Source organism: Rhagoletis pomonella, unplaced genomic scaffold, assembly GCF_013731165.1.
Source record: "Rhagoletis pomonella isolate Grant_MI unplaced genomic scaffold, Rhpom_1.0 Rhpom_scaffold_00007, whole genome shotgun sequence".
Classification (NCBI taxonomy): domain Eukaryota; kingdom Metazoa; phylum Arthropoda; class Insecta; order Diptera; family Tephritidae; genus Rhagoletis; species Rhagoletis pomonella.
The window spans coordinates 37,601,300-37,613,281 of NW_023458561.1; the positions used below are offsets into that span (position 1 = coordinate 37,601,300).

The following is an 11,982-nucleotide window of genomic DNA, read 5'->3' on the forward strand; positions in this document are numbered from 1 at the left end:
GATTGTTTTCTATATCAGAGTGCACTAGTAATACGCCAACAAATTGATTATTTCAAAAATAAAATTTTAGGCAAATTTCGTAGTACCATTTTTTTTAAACCTAAGAAAAATCTAAGAAAGTATGTTCTCAAGGAAATGGTACTTTGCTTTGTTATTGTAATATTTCAATGGTAAACAGTAGTTTTTGTAATATTAAGTATTTTTAATATAGTATTATTTTTATAAGTTCCGGTCGGAATTTCACTATGAATATTTTAAACAAAAAAGACCAGAAAAGAGCCACGAAGTCAGGCCGAAAATTCTGAGGCCATGGCTTAAAATTAAACGCTAAATCTCGTGTCAAAAAGACTAACCTGGTCATGCTGGTTATATGCATCTTTCTGTGTGCAGACATGAATATATGTTAATATATTTACATACATACATACAAACATACATGTTTTTATTATTTTTTCTGTTTTTTTTTTTTGTTTTTAACGTAAAATTCCGCATGATCATTCAATATTTCATTGCCATAGTGGTTTTATTTCAATTCTTACGAAATGCTCTTTGTCATTCTGAAGTGTCTGCACATACGCAAATAACGATTTGTGGACATACATATGCGACTATGCGTTTAAGAAACTATTTAAATATCAGATATCGATGGTTCTCTGAATTTTTAGTTCTGTCGTTAGCGCGGGGGACCATCGATATGTGAATGTAAGTAAGTAAATATTTATGTATGTCTATTAGACTATGATATCAATGTCCAAAAATCACAAAGCGATGTCAAATGAAAAGGGGGATTGTGTAGATTTAGAAAAAATATATAAGCCTATACATAAATCAAGCCCTAATCAATGATTTGGGTCTCAAAAGTACGGTAATCCCGAAAATTCTGATGCGGTATAGGAAGTTCTGATTTCAAGAATATTTTTTTAAACACGGTGAATTCTGCCTTCATGAACATTGATATTTTTAAAACTTCTAAGACCAAATAAATTTTACAATTTCAAGAACGAAAGCAAATGGTGGGACTTAAGTATTTCTGAAAGACCGAAAATAGTGAAATTTTAAAATCTTCAATGAAAAAAATTAAAAATGTATGAATATCGTAGAACAGTTTCTATGCATTTTGGGGGTGTTCACACTTGCCTGGTTATCAGGTTATCTGTTTAAAAATTATCATTTCCTAGCGTATTTTATTGCTGTAAACCAAATAAAAAAAATTTAACCACATAGCCAGGTAACCTGATAGCCAAACAAGTGTTACAACTATCCTTGAATTGTTAAATAAACACTCAAATTACTTTACAACTAACATTATTGTACTACAAACAATTTAAAACACTTTACAATATTTGTTATGGCAATTGATATCTGGAAACAATAAATGGAAAGTGCTCCCTAATGATAAACGATCTGGAAGTTGAAATTATCCAGCTTTCCTCTGACTTGGAATTAACATTGATGGTTTCCACTGAAACGATTTTTCATCCCAACATGCAGACGCTCCAGTCATTCTTAATGTTAAGTTCTCAAAAATTTTGTTCTCTATAAGAACGTTTCCCAGACATTTGTTCTTATTTGATCTTCTTTGAAACCGGTCCCGATATTTTCGCTCTCATTTTATTCTCATTGGAAACGTTCCCGAAAATTTCGCTCTCATTCCGTTCTTCTTGAGAACGTTCGCGAGAGTTTTGTCCGCATTTTGCTCTTTACGGAATCGTTCCCAAACCTTTTGTTCTCATTTTGTTCCCACTCTCAATAATTTTTTTCCCGATAAGTTGTTTTGTAAGATTTTTTCCCATGCAGAACTAAATCAAAACCGGAACACGTTCTCGGTCCCTGATAAAAACTACAATCGCTGGTTGCTCTTAGATTTGTTTAATTGATCAGAAATAATCTTATTTTTGACCAAAATGTATAGTTTATTTTTCACTCTGAAATAGTTATAATTTTGTATTTTTTGAGTTTTTTTCATCAAAAATAACGATTATTTTTTATGTGTTGGTGTTGGTTGATTTTTCCGACAAGGTGGTAAGATGATTTATTTTGGAACGAATTTCTGTCATCCCTTGTCAAGTGTGGTTTGGAGACAAACCGGTTTCGGCATTGTGTCATCTTCAGTGTCATTTTTCGTTCTGAGAACGAATCATTTTTTTTTTTTTAGTTTTATTTTTATGATCAAACATAAAATTCATTCATGAGTGATATTTTATTTCTCAGAAATTAAAATTCATTTTCGTGTTTTATTTTTTATATGTAATGAAAAAAATAAAACTCAGAAAATAATGATTCTTTTCGATCAAAAAATTACAATACATACACAAACAAAGCAAAAGAATAAATCGAAAATATTTTTAATCAAAGCATCGCAAAATATTTTAAGCTTGTACGGGCACCATACATTCCTACCAGAGAGCTGCATGAATCTATTTGAAAGTTCGTGCCAAACGCTTGCTCCTATTTGCTGTATTCCTCCCTGCTTTCAAACAGCATAACTGTATGAAAGAATTGTTGAAACGGAGGAAATATATGTTTCAATAAATTCCTGGAAGTCCAATTTTGTGACAAGTTTCGTAGTGTCAAAAAACAGCAATTGACTACAATACAAAAAAAATTTACTCTACTAAAAACAAAATAACCAATAAATCATCTCATTAAATGCGAAAAAAATTTCGATACCCAATTTCACGCGCTTTTGCAAAAATCCATTTAATAAACATAATTACTTAATTCATAAAAAAATCTGCTACAAAATACATACATCAGCAAATTAGTAAGCACCCATACCAGCAAACAGAAATCTTCTACCACAGATCTAACCGCATCTTGCGCACAATATTTCTAGCTCAGCTTGAGAAACCAAAGACAAGACACAGACAAAAAAAAAACAAAAAAAAAAACATTAATTACTCTATAAGCCACAAACCCACATTTGCACAACACCACAACATGCAGAAACTTTTGAAAAATTCCACCGCCACGCTTGCCGCTCATTATTGGCATTCTTGAGCTCGCCATAAAATTCGCCCTCCCACAGCTAGCGTTGGTAGTTACATAACTAGTTGGCAGTGGCAACAAGATATTAGCAAATCACCGCCAATATTGCCGCAGCATATTTTTTGTTTTTGCACCAGCGCCACTAAAAACGACCACAAAATAAAAATACATACATACCTATATACATACAACTTCATACTTATAGCAAATTGTTTGTGTATGAAGGTAAGTATGTAGTATGTGCCTATGTTTACATACATATGTACCTATTTATGCACATATTTTATTTTACATATTTGTATACGAATTCACCTTCAACTCTTTTATACTCAAACGCGAGACTGTCGATTGGTTTCATTTTTATCTAACCAAAACGAAATCGAAAACGCCCCCGCCACCTGTTTAGAAAAAAAAAAAAAAACTTCTCAAAAGCGTGTTGGCGATTGGCAAAAGAGTATTAAAGAAAAATCTATGAGACTAAAATTAATTAATATTCAGCTTCGTTAGATATTCAAAACATGGCGGGAATAGACACAATTGTTATAAGAACATACATATAGTCACCTGAAATGCAAAAAGTCGTGAATAATAATTTTTTGTTTTTCATAAAACGATGTGGGGAGTTTTAATTCATTGATTAATCCATCATATCAATCAAAAAGTTAATTTTGAATTTTTTAAAACTTGTCGCATTCCACCGACGAGGTTTGTTACGTATATTTGTATTTAAGGTGACGATATGAATGTACATACATATACACATTTGCTAGTGCTTGGCCGAGCTTGGCCGAGCTTCTCCTCCGATTTGTAGTGTGCGCCTTAATGTGATCACACAAAGCAGAGGGGACGAACCAACAATGATAGAATACATACAAGATTGCGCCGATTGCAGCAGAATTCGTAAGAGTAATTTTGGCGTAACGTCATCGTAGAGTTGACAACTGAGAGCGGCAAAACAAACTGCTGTCTAGTGATGTGCTGAATTTTCGGTACCCAATACTTAAAAAAGATTTCGGTACCCAATACTTCCTTTTCGGTACCCGATACCGATTCTTTACATTAACCCTTCGCCATTCATTACTAATTTATATGATATCGGCTAAAACACTTGAACTTATCGCAACAGAGAAATATTATTTTATCAGTTTTAACATTCAGTCGATCCAAGATTCAAGAAAAATGCTTTGACGGATGAATAAACCTTTCAGGGGCGAAATTCTGTAACCAGTTAGCGACAAGTTTCGAATCGATATCGCACTTGTTGACGTAAAAATATTTCATATCATACGTCAACAAAACCGATACCGATTCGAAAATTGTCTCTAACTGGTTACAGAATCTGCCCCTAGGCCTACAAAAATGATATCGTCCGATTTAGCTGGAACAAAACTGCTTCAAACAACTAAGAGTTTCTCTGTATTATGGCCTCGAACCGACATATATACATCCTTCATTTGAATCAGTATTAAAAGCTCTATTGGCTCCTACATTCGGATTTCGATAGGCGAGTCTCACCTGAACCGTTTTTCCATATTTTTGGCCTATGTGCGCTTTTATTCGAAACCTAAATGTTTCGGTACCGAGTATCGAGAGCATTGGATACTTTTTAAATCGCTAGCGAATATCTATCAATACTTAAAAGTATCGACTCAGAACATCACCACTGCTGTCATCTCGACTGTGACGTCAGCAAAACAGCTGATTCTGTCAGATTGACTGAGAGCCGATTAGCGGTGTAGCCATCGGCGCCACCTTCTATATTCTCTCCACCGTGGGACCGAACCTACAATTTTTGCCCGCCTCACTAACTAAGGATGCACATCGACAGTTTCTGATAAGAAAGACCGGTTTCGCCGTAGAACCTGACAACCCGCAAGAATAGGATTGACACGTCCGGCACTGTCAACAGTTATAATTTCGAGAAAGTAGAGAACTTCGTTTAATTGGAAACCAGCATGAACACCAATAATAATGTCAGCATCGAAACATTGGACTGAGTAGGCAATTCAGAAGTAAAGTCCTCTCTCAACTTATGAAAACCACTCTCTATAAGGCACTCATCATGCCCGTGCTGGTATATGGTGCAGAAGCATGGACAATGACAGCATCCGACGAGACGGCTCTTGGAGTATTCGAGAGAATGATTTTGCGGAAGATTTACGGGCCTTTGCCAGTTGGCGACGGCGGGTACCGCAGACGATGGAACGATGAGCTGTATGAGCTTTACAATGACATAGAGCTGCCAATTAAAATATAGCGGCTGAGCTGGGTGGGCCATGACATTCGACATGTTTTGAAGTTACCACTTTCGGGATGGCATGGATGCTATTTTCAGAATAATTTGAAAACCAAGAAGGCTATTTTCAATATTACCGACACAAAAAATGTGCTAGAAACTTAGCACCATACCTTTGCGTTATGGGCAGCATTAGTCTCGAATAATATTTCTCTCCTACTCTGTTCCGAAATAGAGAATTTTTTTTAGTTAATGGCAGTACGCGTAACATAGTTTGAGAACCCCTGCTCCAAAGCATTTACAACGTCTGTATTTACTTAACATGCTGCTGTAGAATACATTTTGCAATTATGAAGTCAGTTATTTATTACATTCTTCTTTTCTGAAAATTCTTGCAGCTGTTCACCCTGTATGCATGCCATACTCTTGTCGCGAGTGGCTAGGAATGTGCCAATGTCCTAGGTATGTACATATGTATGCATGTAAGTACCCAAGTATTCATATTGCCGCACAATCAGTACCAGCTTACTTGCAAAGGCGTTAACCGAGCGCGCATTTGGCCACCACCTCGATGGCTGAGGATGACGCGCTCTTTGACCGCGTGTAGCCGGCTGACAGACTTGACAACTGCAACGGCTTAGTTAGTTAGTTAGTTGATTGTTTATTTATTAACATATGTAGGTACATACATATGTGTTGTCTCTGGCAAGCAGCAACGCTTTGAGCTGTCCAGGGCGCGAAGCAACACCAGTGCGCGTTGAGCGCTGTTGGTGGCGGTAAAGTGCTGATGATGTTGTCACTTGGTATCCGCACTATTGGCACTCATCATTTAAGTTGAAGTTGTTGTTAGTGTAATTTTGTTTTTATATACCAGCTTTTGTGTGGGCGTGTATTTGTGTAAAGTCGCTAAGCAATCGAACACCAACACACTGGAACGGATGCAATTTAAGAAAAAATTTTAATGTATGTAAATAAAAATGAATTGCTGTATGCAATTACATACATATGTACATACCCATACTCTTATAAATTAATGTGTGTGTGTGTGTGTATGTCTGCATCAATATATGGCTATGTTGCAACTCTCGCCATGCATTTTAATTACAAATCACGGTCGCTTTTCATTGCATTCACGCGTGCTGACTAGCTGCCTAGCTGCCTAGCTGGCTTGGCATGCGCTATGACAGCGACTGTCGATGCGCCCGCGCAGAGTGCATATCGCCGTTTTGATAATTCTAGAGGCGTAGAGACAGACTTCTTTGTTCGCTGCACAAATGTACATACATACATACATACATATAAGGCATGTATGTGAACCCAACAGAAAAAAATTATCAATTGATAAAACTTGTAGTTAGATTTTTTGCGGGATTTCTATAAAATATATAACTTGTAGTTAGCTACAAGGAAATAACTTAAAACTAGTTGAAAAAAAGTAATGCAGACGTAATCGCGAGATTGTTTGCTTTAAACAAGTTTCTAGTTAAATATCCTCATACAAATTTTACTTTGCATACACTTTCCTTCTGCACTTCACAAATGCTTTTTCTAATTGAGGACAAATAAAAGGAAAATCAAAATTTGGTTTTACCATTTTGAAGTTATGCCTGACGGAGTTTGAATATGGGACCACCTACAGCAGATTATGTAAACAAATATAAAATATAATAAAATAAAGTAAATAAATAAAAAAGTAAAAAAACGAAAAAAAATATTTTGCTTTTCTTATGTCCAAAAGTAGTTAGTTACAAGTCAGTTGACATCAAATGCAGAGGCAACCAGCCTTGACTATTTTGCCGCCATCGCTATAGAAGAAATATAGTTAGCTTTTCTCGAAGAAAATATTAATTAATTCAAGTTAACTTTTAGTTAGATACATTTCCCGCAGGGATATATCTACACAACTCGCACACATTTGCGCAAATACCCATCTGCCCGCGCAAAAAAAAAAAAAAAACAAAAAAAAAGTTTTAAATTTTATAATGAAAATCATAATGCAAGTCGTGATGAAGATGGCTGACGGATTGCGCAGATTCTTGTTCTATGTAATTTATTGTTGTTGCCGATATTAACTGATTGTGGGTGTTATAGTCATCTTTTTCATTTTAAGTATGCGTGCAGCTATGAAGTCACCGACGCGCACAGATCTTAACTTTTATGATTTTTTTCTTTTAAGTAATTATAAATTCTTATTATATTTGCCTTTCTAACTGTGACTATAATTTGTTATGCGCACTTGGCAGCTGCATTTACACGAAGCGAGTTTCATATCTTATTTTTGTTGTAAAACATTACACGATACAAGTTTTTGATAACTATAAGCGATAAATATAGAAATTACACATGATTTATTTAAGTGTTTATCCGATATAAAATATATTGACAAATCGGGTTTTTACAGAGGACAGACGTATTCCCAGCTCCTGCATAATCGGTGATAACTTGTCAAGTGTACCTTTACTTGCCAAGTTGTCAGCCATGAAGTTTCCCGTACTATGGCCCCGTCATCTAAATGCGCCTGATTATTGATAAAGAGGACAGACACTCCCTCACTGATTTCGAGTGCACCACCACGTCGTTCAGGGCCCTTATAGCCGGTGGGGTATTAGTTTATATAACAACGTTACTTACTTCAGCAAAGAGTCTATCGCTGGCTTGATGGCGGCTATTTTAATTCCGCCTGAAAGTCACTACAGAAGTCCATAAGCTTGAACATAGGTTTGATAGCTTTCGCAAAAGAAACTACCACCAACCCTGGTTCCAAGTTTTCATTCGCCTGCGAAGAAGTTCACTGATCCCCATCCAGACCTCTCTTGGGAGCCATTTCGAAGGCAACCTACGCCTTTCTTCCCTTTGCTCAATATAAGGCTTCCACGACAGCTTCATATACAAGATCAGGCGCAGAAGGCACCCCGGATCGAGAGAAGAGCCACATCGGGGACATTATACTTCCTAATAAACAAGACGAAAATAAGTCTTTAAATAAATATTTTAGAAGATCTTCTTTACTCCATCTTTCGGTATGAACACCTGGATCGATTTGACTACATGGTAAAAAAATAAGAGTTTTTAATATTATTTTCGACTGCGCTCAAGCTCATAGCTTGCAATTTAAAAAATTACTATATAAATTGTCTTCGTTCGTTATGGTTCTAAAAAGTAGTTAGTGATGATTCCCATGGGAGGCAAGAGAAGACATGCGAAGAAAAACTTCGGCATAGTGTTTTTTATCAAGGAAGGATCGCTTTACGTGGACTTTTGACCAAATTTCCCTGTTGGTTTTCGCAGCCCACCGTGCAGCCGTGTTTGCAGAAGGTTAGAGATATGAGCGCGTCTTGGTACACTCCTTGCCAGCTCGTCGGCTGTGTAGTTGCCAGGATATCCCTGTATACAGGGCCCCATACAACAGTCAAGGAGTACTTTTTCATACAAGAATCCTACTGCATTCTATGGCAGCTTGGCTGTCGGAATAAATAGGGTTAGGCCGTTCAGGAGGGGCGGAAGTTGTGAGCCACCAAGCGGCCTCCATTATGGCGTTTAGCTCTGCTTGAAAAATGCTACAGTAGTCCGTTGAGCGGAAACAAAGGTTTAGTGCGAGTCCACCAGAGTGAATCCCACTGCCCACTCTTTCGGTTAGCCATTAAGCCTGGGTCAAGTTCGTTAGAACCTTCCTACTCGCTCTGGGGTACTTGTAGAAACTTTATTGTGAAAACAGATTAAAAAGTGGTATAATCTGGGTGTCGCAGAATACTTGGCCAGGAACTTTGCATGTCCGAATCTGAGATATCCACATCAGGATGGTATTTAACCAGGCAGCACTACAGACGACCAGAAATTTGCCATAGAGATCCACCGGTGGAAGATTTAATATTACTTCCTGGAACGGTCTGCGATATTTCGCTTCCAGACAAGTTTCCTGACTAGAGTAACTCCCAAGCTATTTGATCTCGGTTGAGAGGGTAAGTTCTAGACCGTTTAAGGTGAGAAGTTTGAATAGCGGAATTTTATAATTGCTCGTGAATAGTACCACCTCGGTCTTGGTAATATTGATGCTTCTTACACTTCATTGTTAATTTTTAATTCAGCATTTATTAATTAATTTATTTAATAATATAAATTATGTATGTATGTATGTCTCACCTTAAATATAGCTTTTTCGGTTTTAGAATATCGCCAAGTTCAAAATATTCGATTCATTTTGTTGCATCTTTCTTCACAAGTAGTTTTTCTTACACAACAGTAGTAGGTTCCAGTATTCTTTTAACTTTTTTATATCATACGATATTTTTTCAAATTAACATATAAATATGTATATTTTATTCGTTTATGTTTAATAACCAAGCAAGAACTCGAAATAGTTATTCAGTACTTAAATGCATACTTTAGCTTACTTTTGCTCGATGCTGTAGTGGAGCGCACATTTTTTGTTGATCGAAGTTGCGCTCACATGCAAAAATCTTAATTTTTATTTTTTAATTTTTTCTATATTTATTATAGACCTATAAATATTCCCCTCCAAGTCAAGTAGCTAATAATTGACATCAAATGCAACACAACGCCACAAAAAACGCGTAATTTTGGCAAAACTTTTCCAAGTTAGTGAGCTTGTAGCAAAGCCATTTTGAAGTTCAATCTATTTTTTTTTATATTTTTTTTTCTAAAAATATACGCTTCACAAATTGCCACAGCTGATGTGTTAGTGCGCGCGACACCCAGTTATGGTTGTCCAGTTAAAAAAAAAAAAAAACAAAAACGAAATCATTAAAAATTAATACAAACATCGACAACGTGGACGCAATACCACTGCACAGTTACAGTCCGCACCGCACTTAACTACGTTCCAATACAACACTTGCGAGTACTAGCACTCAAACACCCAAACCAATATATGTTAGTGTTGGTGTTGGATTCGATTGATGGAGAACAAACAATACGTTAGCGACACTTTTCAAAAAGCGAGTTGTTGTTAGCCTTCTTCGTTGCGCACAACGTACTTCACTCGCGAACGTCTCAGAAACGACTGGAGGAGAACGCGCTTGTACAAAAAACCGGCCCGCAACAATTGGTAAGAGCTCAAGAAAAGCTTTGAGCAAATGGCAACAATAATACGAATACGCATAAGTACGTACAAATCCCTCCTATTTAGACAGTGTTGCCAACTTTTCATTTTCAAAAAGCACCAAAAACTTGGAAAAAAAGCGTTTTACCAAACTAAAAGCACCAAATTTTTTTTAATCAAAGGATGCTTTTTTCATAACAGTTTGCATTTAACAAAAATAAAAAAATTAAAAATATTTACAAGGATGCATACATAAATTAATAAAAAAAAAAAAAGCCACATGCTATAATGACTCATGCTTACGTAATACCGAAGTACTGCACATTAAAACTGATATATCTCAAGAAAGAAAAATCGAATCCCAACAAACGAAAATCATGCCCTAAGTTGAAATGAGCAAAAAAAATTTATGTTTTCATTATATAAAATCAAATATCGCAAAAACACGTGTTCTTCGTAATCTGGGGGTAGAATATCTAAAAATTCTAGTACTAGAGCAATTGTGCGGCCAGATTTGGATTCAGCACCAAGAAACGATGTGTTTTACTCAGGCGATACAAAAATAAAAATTTTTACAAATAATTAGAAAAGAAAAAAGAAATACTTAACTTACTCGCATATCTACTAGCATTTTCAAGGCGAATAGAATTGAACAAGGTGGGTTTGCAAGTTCAGCGGTTTTTATCAATAATGGTTGTATTTAAATGCATTTAAATTTGTAGATTTTTGTAAATTCAGTGCTGCCACAGCTTTGAATATTTAAAAATTATTTCAGGTCTTAACTATATCGGAGTAATTTGAGTTCAAAAAAAAGCACTAAAAAAGGCACTAGGCACTAAATAATTTTTTTAGGCGTTTTAATTTTCAAAAAGTACTAAATCTAGTGCTTAAAGCACCAAGTTGGCAACTATGTATTTAGACTTCAACTTCGACTTCCCGCTCAACTTGAGTTTGCGTAGATAATTTTCGCGCTAAGTATTGAATTTTCAGCTTAATCTACTTACATACATACCTGCTGCGAATTTATCTGTGCTCTCTCTTTGTTTAGAGCGACGGTGTCAAAGCTCTTTGAAGATAGATACATTTCTCACCTGAATAGTCCGCTCACCTGTACTCGTTAGTAAATGTTATGAGAATTTCATTTCTCAAGCTCACCTGTTGTAGTTAAATAGGTACCTACATATTAATTAATTCATATCGATTTCGATTTGAGCGTCGCCTTTCAACGCCTCGCACCGCGTGTGTATAGTATTTTCTAATCGTCTTCGCGCATGTTCAAGTCCACCCAAAGTGATCAACAACGATCGCCCAGCACAGCAAATGCGCGTGCAGCGGCAGCATTCATCAGCTGTTAACATATAATTTTCTACGGCATATTTAATTATGCAGGCGTAGCATTAAGTGCATTTCCTGTGCTACGTAGTTGCTATGCAAAACGTGCTTCCTGTTAGCCTACGCGGCGATGCGACGAAAGTGGCACGAGGCCGCAACAAGAAATGCATTTGCATACAAAAACCAAAACGATTTTCACCTCATAACTAAATAGCAAATTAATACCTCCTAAAAATCTAGAAGAGATGTAGATATTTTGATGTATATTCGCGGGATTTAGGCAACAATAATTTATCCAGAAGTTATATGTAGCTGCTATCACCACAGCTCCTCATCAGACTTACCCAACCCCCCACACCGGATGCCG

General features: G+C 36.2%; 1 protein-coding gene across 6 annotated transcripts in view; it reads right to left on the bottom strand.

Annotated features, from left to right (window-relative positions):
- Window positions 1–10,256, bottom strand: part of LOC118742713 — a 221,922-nt gene extending 211,666 nt beyond the window's left edge. For 3 of the 6 annotated variants that reach the window (XM_036474987.1, XM_036474982.1, XM_036474988.1), the window contains exon 1: window positions 9,365–10,180. The gene's annotated coding sequence lies outside the window, so the exon portion shown is untranslated. Of the gene's footprint in view, window positions 1–9,364 lie in introns of all 6 variants that reach the window. The other 3 variants (XM_036474984.1, XM_036474983.1, XM_036474986.1) reach the window with 3 other exon arrangements.
- Window positions 10,257–11,982: the final 1,726 nt, after the last annotated feature.